Genomic DNA, 7,997 nt, shown 5'->3' on the forward strand with positions numbered 1-7,997 from the left:
AAACTCACCCAAAAATGCCAAAAGGGGGATCCAACCAAATTAGATACAACTCCATGAGCTTCTAACATTAATGTTCAATTATTCAATGCTAGCTCTAGCTAGCTTACATTGCCACATTGCTAAAATCCTCTTCAAAGAAGATTCTACAAATCTAGGTATCGAATTGGCAGATCTCATAGTTGTCCCACTTGGCAAAGTAACCTACTCTCATTGTTTGGTGATGAGGGGATTGCAATTTTGAGTCCTTTAAAGTTGAAAGTCTCATGAATTAACAAGGAGATGCAAAAAACCTTGAATTCCAAAATTCAGGCAATGTTCGATCATATAATGCCAATTTTATAGTGGTTAATAGATTGCAAGCTAAAGTACCAGAAAGAGAAGATGCACTTGCAAGTCAATGGACCGAAACCCAAGCGAGACAGAACAAGAGGGGTGCACCATCAAAATCTAGGGTCGATGGATGGTGCTACTAGGCCAATCATATTTCCTACAGAACCGAGCCTATAATGGTGTACACATTGGAGGTCAAAGAGCCGCAAAGATAAGATAGACTTGCAAAGTTAATGGACTCATCGGACCCAAAGATGGCACTAAGGTGGGGGGGGGGGGTGTAAGGGCTTTGTAGCTATACCATGCCGTTGCTACCGATTGCACCTAGATAGGGAGTAGTAGTGACTCAAAGCCCTGCCTTGTTTCCACTCTACGTGTGATTCCCTATACCCAGTGGTGAACCCTCTTATGTGCGACATCACGAGGGTGTAGTCCTGGGATGTGTCTATGTTGTCCCGCTTTTGGATTGAATAATACAAGAGTATACCTTGAGCTCATATCGTGTTACCTTTCCGTGCCGTGTTGAGTGCGTAACGAGTGCAGGTTTATCACACTTGGTATCAGAGCAACTCTTGCTCGGAGTGAAGGAGTGCTCACAGAAGCAGGAGGAAAGATCCAGTGCCCCGAAGAGATCGAAGTCGGAACGACCCACAGCGCGACGCCCCACATCGCGTCGACCCACGTCGCATCGCCCCACGTCGCGGCGCCCCCACCCCGACGCGTCGCCTCGGCGTGACGCCCCAATCGTGACATCCCACCGTCTGAAGACGTGACGCGGCTTCCCCGCGGCACGACCCACACCACCACCAGCGAAACACGGCTTCCCCGCGTCGACATCACCACCAACCACATGGAGGAAGAAAGGGAGAACGTCACCCTCCCGACATTAGAGGAGAGGAAGAAGAGTAGGGGACAAGAATGGAGAGTGGCCCAAGAGGAGAAGGTGGCCGGACTAGAAAGACAAATAGATGGTATGTCAAGCATGCTAGAATCAATATGGAGGAACATGCAGATGAAAGAGGAAGAGGAAGAAAGGAGAAAGAAACTAGAAGTAGAGCAGGGCTATAGAGAATGGGTGAGTCAACAACAAGAAGAGGAGAGGAGACACCGAATGCAAGAGGAGATGGATAGAACGGGTAGAGAGGAGTCATCTAGGAGGGCGCAAGATACAAGGAAGGAGAAGGAGAAAGTAGTAGAATTAGGAAGCAAAAAGAAAGACAAGAAGAAGGAGAAGAAGCACCATCGCAAAGAAGAGGAAGATAGCAGTAGCTCAGAAGATGATTATGGAAAATTCAAGATGCCCCAACCCACCAAGTATAAGGGAGAGAGAGATGGTTTGGTTCTGAAGAAATGGATCGCAGAGGTGGATAGGTACTTAAAGTATTCAAGAATCACCGAAGACAAGAAGGCGGAAGTGGCAGCCATTTACTTGGAGGAGGACGCTGCCAGTTGGTACCTGTTAGAACAGGAGCAGGGCCACACAATCTGTTCATGGGAAGAACTCCAGGAAGAACTGAGGGACTACTTTATTCCAAAGCTGGAGAAATTCAAAGTAAGAGATGAATGGAGGAACCTCAAGCAAGCACCGGGAAAGATGAAAGAATATGTCAGCAAATATAGGCAAATCATGCTGCAGCTACCAAACATGGATACCGACACTAAGCTACATGGATTTTTGTTTGGAATGCAAGAATGGGCTAGAAGAGATGTGGAGAGACAGGAGCCAACAAGCTTAGCAGAAGCCATGAGAATGGCCGAACGACTGGTGGACCTGGAAGGCAGAAGAACAGCACAAGGAAATCAAAACAGGTTCAACAACAACTTCAACAACACCTTCAACAACAGCAACTCCTGGAACCAAAGGCCCAATGCTCCTAGAGGGGCATTCACAGATACAAGGAGTCAAAACACCACTAACACCATGGCCGTATCCCAAACCGCATTAGTACCAAGAGGAGCAGCAGGGAGATGGGGAAACAATCACTACCGGCCAACCCCCAGCACATCATATGGACCCGCAGGATCAAACACATCATGGTGGAGACCCCCAGGCCCTTCCACTGGCATCAGATGCTTCAAATGCGGGGGTCCACACTACCAAAACAGATGCCCAATAGAAGACACAGCTTCATCGAGTGGATCAAGGGTGAATGCAACTTGTGCATATGGAGGAGAAGAACCACAACCACCACGTATCCAGGAAATTCCAAATGGGAGTGAAGAGAGCATGGACCACCCAAGGGTAGGGTCAGTTAGTGCCCGACCCCAATGCATGGCAGCCAGAGTAGCGGCAGTCCACCATCTATACATCAAAGGTCGAGTGGGCGAAGGAAACCAACCTATCATGGTGGACACAGGAGCAACCCACAACTTCATGACACCACAGTGTGCAACAAAGCATGGATTGAAACTATCCAAAGCCCCAGAAGGATTAACAGTAACATTCTCACAAGGAGAAGCCAAGGAGGTAAAACAAGTCTTTGCAGTCCAAGTGGAAGCCGACAAGTGGAAAGCGAAACTCAACTTCCTAGTAATCCCCATGGATGATTTTGAAGTGATACTAGGCTTAGAATTCTATAACAAGTATGTAATTGCAATGTTCGGTAAGGGTGTGAATGAAATGATGCTAGATATGCAAGGAGAAGACGTCAGAGTACCCTGCGAAAGAATGCAACTACCTGGTAGGACCCCAATCAAGGTGCAAATGAAGGAGAACAAGCCAGGAGTATCATGCCAAACAGTAAAACCAGCTGCAAACCAACCAAAGGGCCAGACCCAAAAAGCACCGGTCCAAGGGACCGTCATCAGGCCACGTATCATGACATGCAGTGCAAAGCAAGTTGAGAAATCAGTCAAACAAGGAGATATGGTCTACCTATGTATGATCCGACCTATAGAAGAAGAAGAAGATGGCAAGAAACTGAAACAACAGAAGAGGAACACAGAAGTGGCAGAAATACTTGAAGAATTCAAAGATGTAATGCCAGCCGAATTACCCAAGGGCCTGCCACCCAGACGAGATGTGGATCACAAGATTGAGTTGATTCCAGGGTCTTTTCCACCGGCCCGAGCTCCCTATTGCATGAACCACACTGAGCTCATGGAATTGAAGAAGCAACTACATGAACTAGAAGAACAAGGATTCATCCGCCCTAGCAAATCCCCCTTTGGTGCTCCAGTGTTGTTTGTAAAGAAGAAGGATGGGGGACTTAGACTCTGTGTAGATTATAGGGCTCTTAACAAAATCACCATAAAGAACAAATACCCTATGCCCCTAGTGGAAGATCTCTTAGATAGACTGCATGGGGCCAAGCACTTTAGTCGGATTGACCTTAGATCAGGATACCACCAAATCCGCATAGCCGAAGAAGATATCCCAAAAACAGCCTTCCGCACCCGATATGGTAGTTTTGAGTGGTTAGTATTAGGGTTCGGCCTAAGCAATGGGCCAGGCACATTTTGTGGCCTCATGGATGGAATTTTTAGACCGGAGATAGATATCTTTGTCATTATCTACATAGATGACCTCCTAGTCTACAGCAAGACCTTAGAAGAGCACAAGCAACACTTACGCCAAGTTTTTGAGAAGTTGAGGCAACATCAGTTATACGCCAAGCCGGAAAAATGTGAATTTGCAGTGAAAGAATTGGAGTTCCTAGGCTTTATTGTAGGAGCAGATGGAATCAAAGTGGACCCTAAGAAAGTGGAAGCTGTCCAAAAATGGCCTGTACTGAAAACTGTAAGAGAAGTGCATGAATTCCTAGGCTTTACAGTATTTTGTCGAAGATTCATCAAAGATTACAGCCTCATCACTGCCCCCCTCTCCCACCTCACCAAAGACGACCACTCGTTTACATGGGGGAATGCGCAACAGGAAGCCTTTGAGCAGATGAAGAAGTGCATGAGCCAAACTCCCGTCCTAAGGGTACCGAACTTCACCAAACCCTTTGAAATCTCTACAGATGCATCTGACTATGGCATAGGGGGTGTACTGGTCCAAGAGGGGCACCCCATTGCATATGAGTCCAAGAAATTTACGGATGCTGAAACAAGGTGGAGCACACATGAGAAGGAAATGTTGGCAGTCATTCACTGCCTTAGAAAATGGAAGCACTATGTTCAAGACAAGCATACAATAGTCTTCACCGACAACATCTCCCTCAAATACTTCCAATCCCAACCCAAGTTATCAGCAAAGCAAGCCCGTTGGCTAGACTTCCTAGCCGAATTTGACCTGGAAATTAAGCACAAGCCCGGCTCTACTAACAAAATAGCAGATGCCTTGAGCCGGAAAGCTGACCTGAAAGCTGTCAGTGTTGTCAGCAGCAACTTCATAGAACTTGTCAAAGAGGCCCTAGAACAAGATCAAGACATGCACAAAATAATCAAAGATGTGGAAGCAGAGAAGACCCCCCATGGAATGTACACTTTAGAAGAGGGTATTCTATTTTTAGGCAAAAGATTGTATATCCCCAACAATGTGGAATTAAAGAAACTCATCCTACATGAGATACATGACGGCAAGATTGGAGGCCACAAAGGGCAAAGCAAAACCTTGGAGGCCCTTAGGAAGCAGTTCTTTTGGCCGAACATGAAGGAAGAAGTGATAGACTACATCAAAACTTGCCCCACTTGCCAAATGGTCAAAGCACCCAGATCAAGACCAGCCGGACTACTACAACCGTTACCAGTACCCAACCGCCCATGGGATGTCATCAGCATGGACTTCATTGTGGAACTACCGGAATCCCATGGGTACACAATCATCTTTGTAGTGGTGGACTATTTTTCCAAACAGGCCCACTTTATCCCGGCCAAACCACCACTGAATGCCAAGGAGGTAGCACGCCTCTTCTTCACACATGTATTCAAATTGCACGGATTACCACTGGCCATTGTATCAGACAGAGATGGAAGATTCATGAGCGACATGTGGAAAGAACTCTTCAAGACTCTGGAAACCCAACTGAGATTCTCATCATCCTTCCACCCGGAGACAGATGGACAGACAGAACGAGTCAACCAAGGCATCGAAGATTACCTCCGTAGCTATGCTAGAGTGGATCAGAAAGATTGGGCCTTGTACCTTGATGTCTTAGAATTTCACTATAATAGCTCCATCCACTCGGCTACAGGGTACACCCCCTTTGAGTTAGCTACAGGAAAAGAAGTCATCACACCACTGGCCTTAGCATCCGGAGCGGCCAAAGCAGAGGATCAAGATGCAGAAGAATTTTTGAAGAAATGGAGAGATCGCAATACAGCAGCTAAGCAAAGTCTCGAGCGAAGCAAGATAACAATGACAGAGCAAGCAAACAAGAAGAGAAAGGCTGTACTATTCGCCAAGGGAGACATGGTCCTAGTGAGCTCTAAGAATATGTCCCTTCCCAAGAGCATGACCCCAAAGTTCAATCACCGCTACTATAGACCCTACTGAATCACTCAAGTGCTGAACGAAGTCACTTACAAGCTGGACCTGCCAGACAGTGTTTGTGTTCATAATGCATTTCATGCTCGTCTTCTGCGCAGGTTCTATCCCGACAACCAATGGGGACGGCGCGTACCAATGCTCCATTCCAATGGTCCCTTCGAAGTCGAAGCATTCCTCCGACGCCGGGAACAGAGAGGCTTCCCCGAATACCTCACCAAGTGGCGCGGGCGTCCACTCAAGGAGGCCACTTGGATCTCAGAAGCGGAGGCCCGTGAACGCGGAAAAGATGCCTTCGCCCTTTGGCTCGAGGAGAACCCCCCTGTTCCTTCTACCGACCCTTGAGCCACCTCAACACTCCAACAAATAATGCGGCTCTCAATCATAGACCTCGAATGTGCCTCCACTCCTCAAATGTAATCGAGTCGAGGGTGGACTCACATGGTAGCAATCGTCACAAATAACTCCATCAAAAACAGAAAAAGCCCCAATGTCTTAGTGCGGCAGACACTGGCCAGTCTGATAGTATAGACTGTGTTAAGACCCCGCGGTCCCTTTAGACCGGCAGACACTGACCAGCTTGCTAGGAAAAGCTGCGTTAAGACCCCGGATGAGTCAAATAACAAACGCTACCCTTAGATTGCTGAGGTCAGCAATCCAGTAAGCGGGGGTGAGTGTAAGGGCTTTGTAGCTATACCATGCCGTTGCTACCGATTGCACCTAGATAGGGAGTAGTAGTGACTCAAAGCCCTGCCTTGTTTCCACTCTACGTGTGATTCCCTATACCCAGTGGTGAACCCTCTTATGTGCGGTGTCACGAGGGCGTAGTCCTGGGATGTGTCTATGTTGTCCCGCTTTTGGATTGAATAATACAAGAGTATACCTTGAGCTCATATCGTGTTACCTTTCTGTGCCGTGTTGAGTGCGTAACGAGTGCAGGTTTATCACAGGGGGGGGAGGGGGGTTTTTGGGGAACCCCCTTTAGTGCATCGTTAGGTCCAAGCGGAGAAACTTCAAGGATGGCATTTGTGGATGGTGTCCAATTCTCTTATTTGGTCTCTATTCGAGGTCTTCGGGCCCGAGGATATGCCCTGATTTTTTGCCTATGGCTCGAACGCGCAAAATCTTTTTATATGTGGATCTCAAACTATGCACAGAATCGGGTAAAGGAATAAGGCCTCTCAAGGTGTTAGCGAAGCTTACAAGAGTCCCTCTAGATTCACTTTGCTACTTTGTTCCCAGTCTTGCCAAATGAAAATGATTCAACCGTTTCTACTGGCATCAACGGGGTTAGGCTTCCATGCTTGACACTAGTGGGATGACAAACGCTTCAATGGACATGATTCCCCTGCACACTAAGCATAAAAATCATGCAGTATGGAACATGATTAATTCGATAGTGAAGAAGCAACGGTGGGGTTGGGGAAGATCATGCCTATTTTTTTTAGCGGGGTTGACATTTATGCCCAACAAGTTTCCAATTAATAGTACAAAATAGAGCATAAGGAATCCGGAAGGCCGTGGTCTTTGGGTCTCTCGAATTTGTTGAAAAAGGCGTATGGAGGCGAGTGAGTGGCTTTAGGTTAGCAGCATAGGACGCGCTGTCCCGCCTCCGCCAGTCCCGTAGGCACAGGCGCAGCAGAGGGAAACGCAAAGAGCAAGCAAGGGAGGCGAGGGTAGGAGGATGAAGGAGGGGAGTATAAAGCGAAGGGTTGGAGCGCAGAGCAGTTTCATACCTTTCTCGGCCTTTTGGCTAAGATCAAGTGTAGTATCTGTTCTTATCAGTTTAATATCTGATACGTGACCCATCGGGTCACTACGATATTAACCTAATTTTTTTCACGGGGGCAGCCCCATCCGGCAGCTTGCTGCCCGGGGCTGCGCGCGTCGCCTCCGTATCCCACAAAGCTCTAATGAAGGCGTGATATCTAGGTCGTGGCTGTGCAGGGTCCTGGTGAATGGCAGCGGAGCTCATGCCCCCTGGCTTTTGCTTGCACCAAGCGTAGTTCGGTACGCGCTCCTGGGAGCATCGTATTGGTGCTGCGATGCAGGTTCGTCTCCCTCTGACAGCACATCGGCGTCCACTGTGCGTTGCCTTTGATGGAGGGTTGGGCAACATCTGGATAGTGCGCGCGTGGCCGTGCTGCTGTAAGAAATAGTGCCGCTGTAGTAGCGAATGCCAATGCACCCAGTATGCTCTTGCTCTTGGGACTGCCGAGCTTGCACTCGCATTCCTGCT

The 7,997-nt window shown here is 47.9% G+C and overlaps 1 non-coding gene across 1 annotated transcript; it reads left to right on the forward strand.

Moving 5' to 3' along the window:
* The first annotated feature begins 7,490 nt into the window (after window positions 1-7,490).
* Window positions 7,491-7,688, forward strand: LOC148039894 (U2 spliceosomal RNA). Its single transcript, XR_015688756.1, has one exon. It is a non-coding gene; the product is annotated as a U2 spliceosomal RNA (small nuclear RNA).
* The last annotated feature ends 309 nt before the right edge of the window (window positions 7,689-7,997 follow it).

Source organism: Lygodium microphyllum, chromosome 2, assembly GCF_053477565.2.
Source record: "Lygodium microphyllum isolate KBCC chromosome 2, Lygodium_microphyllum_v1.1.10, whole genome shotgun sequence".
Taxonomy (NCBI): Eukaryota; Viridiplantae; Streptophyta; class Polypodiopsida; order Schizaeales; family Lygodiaceae; genus Lygodium; species Lygodium microphyllum.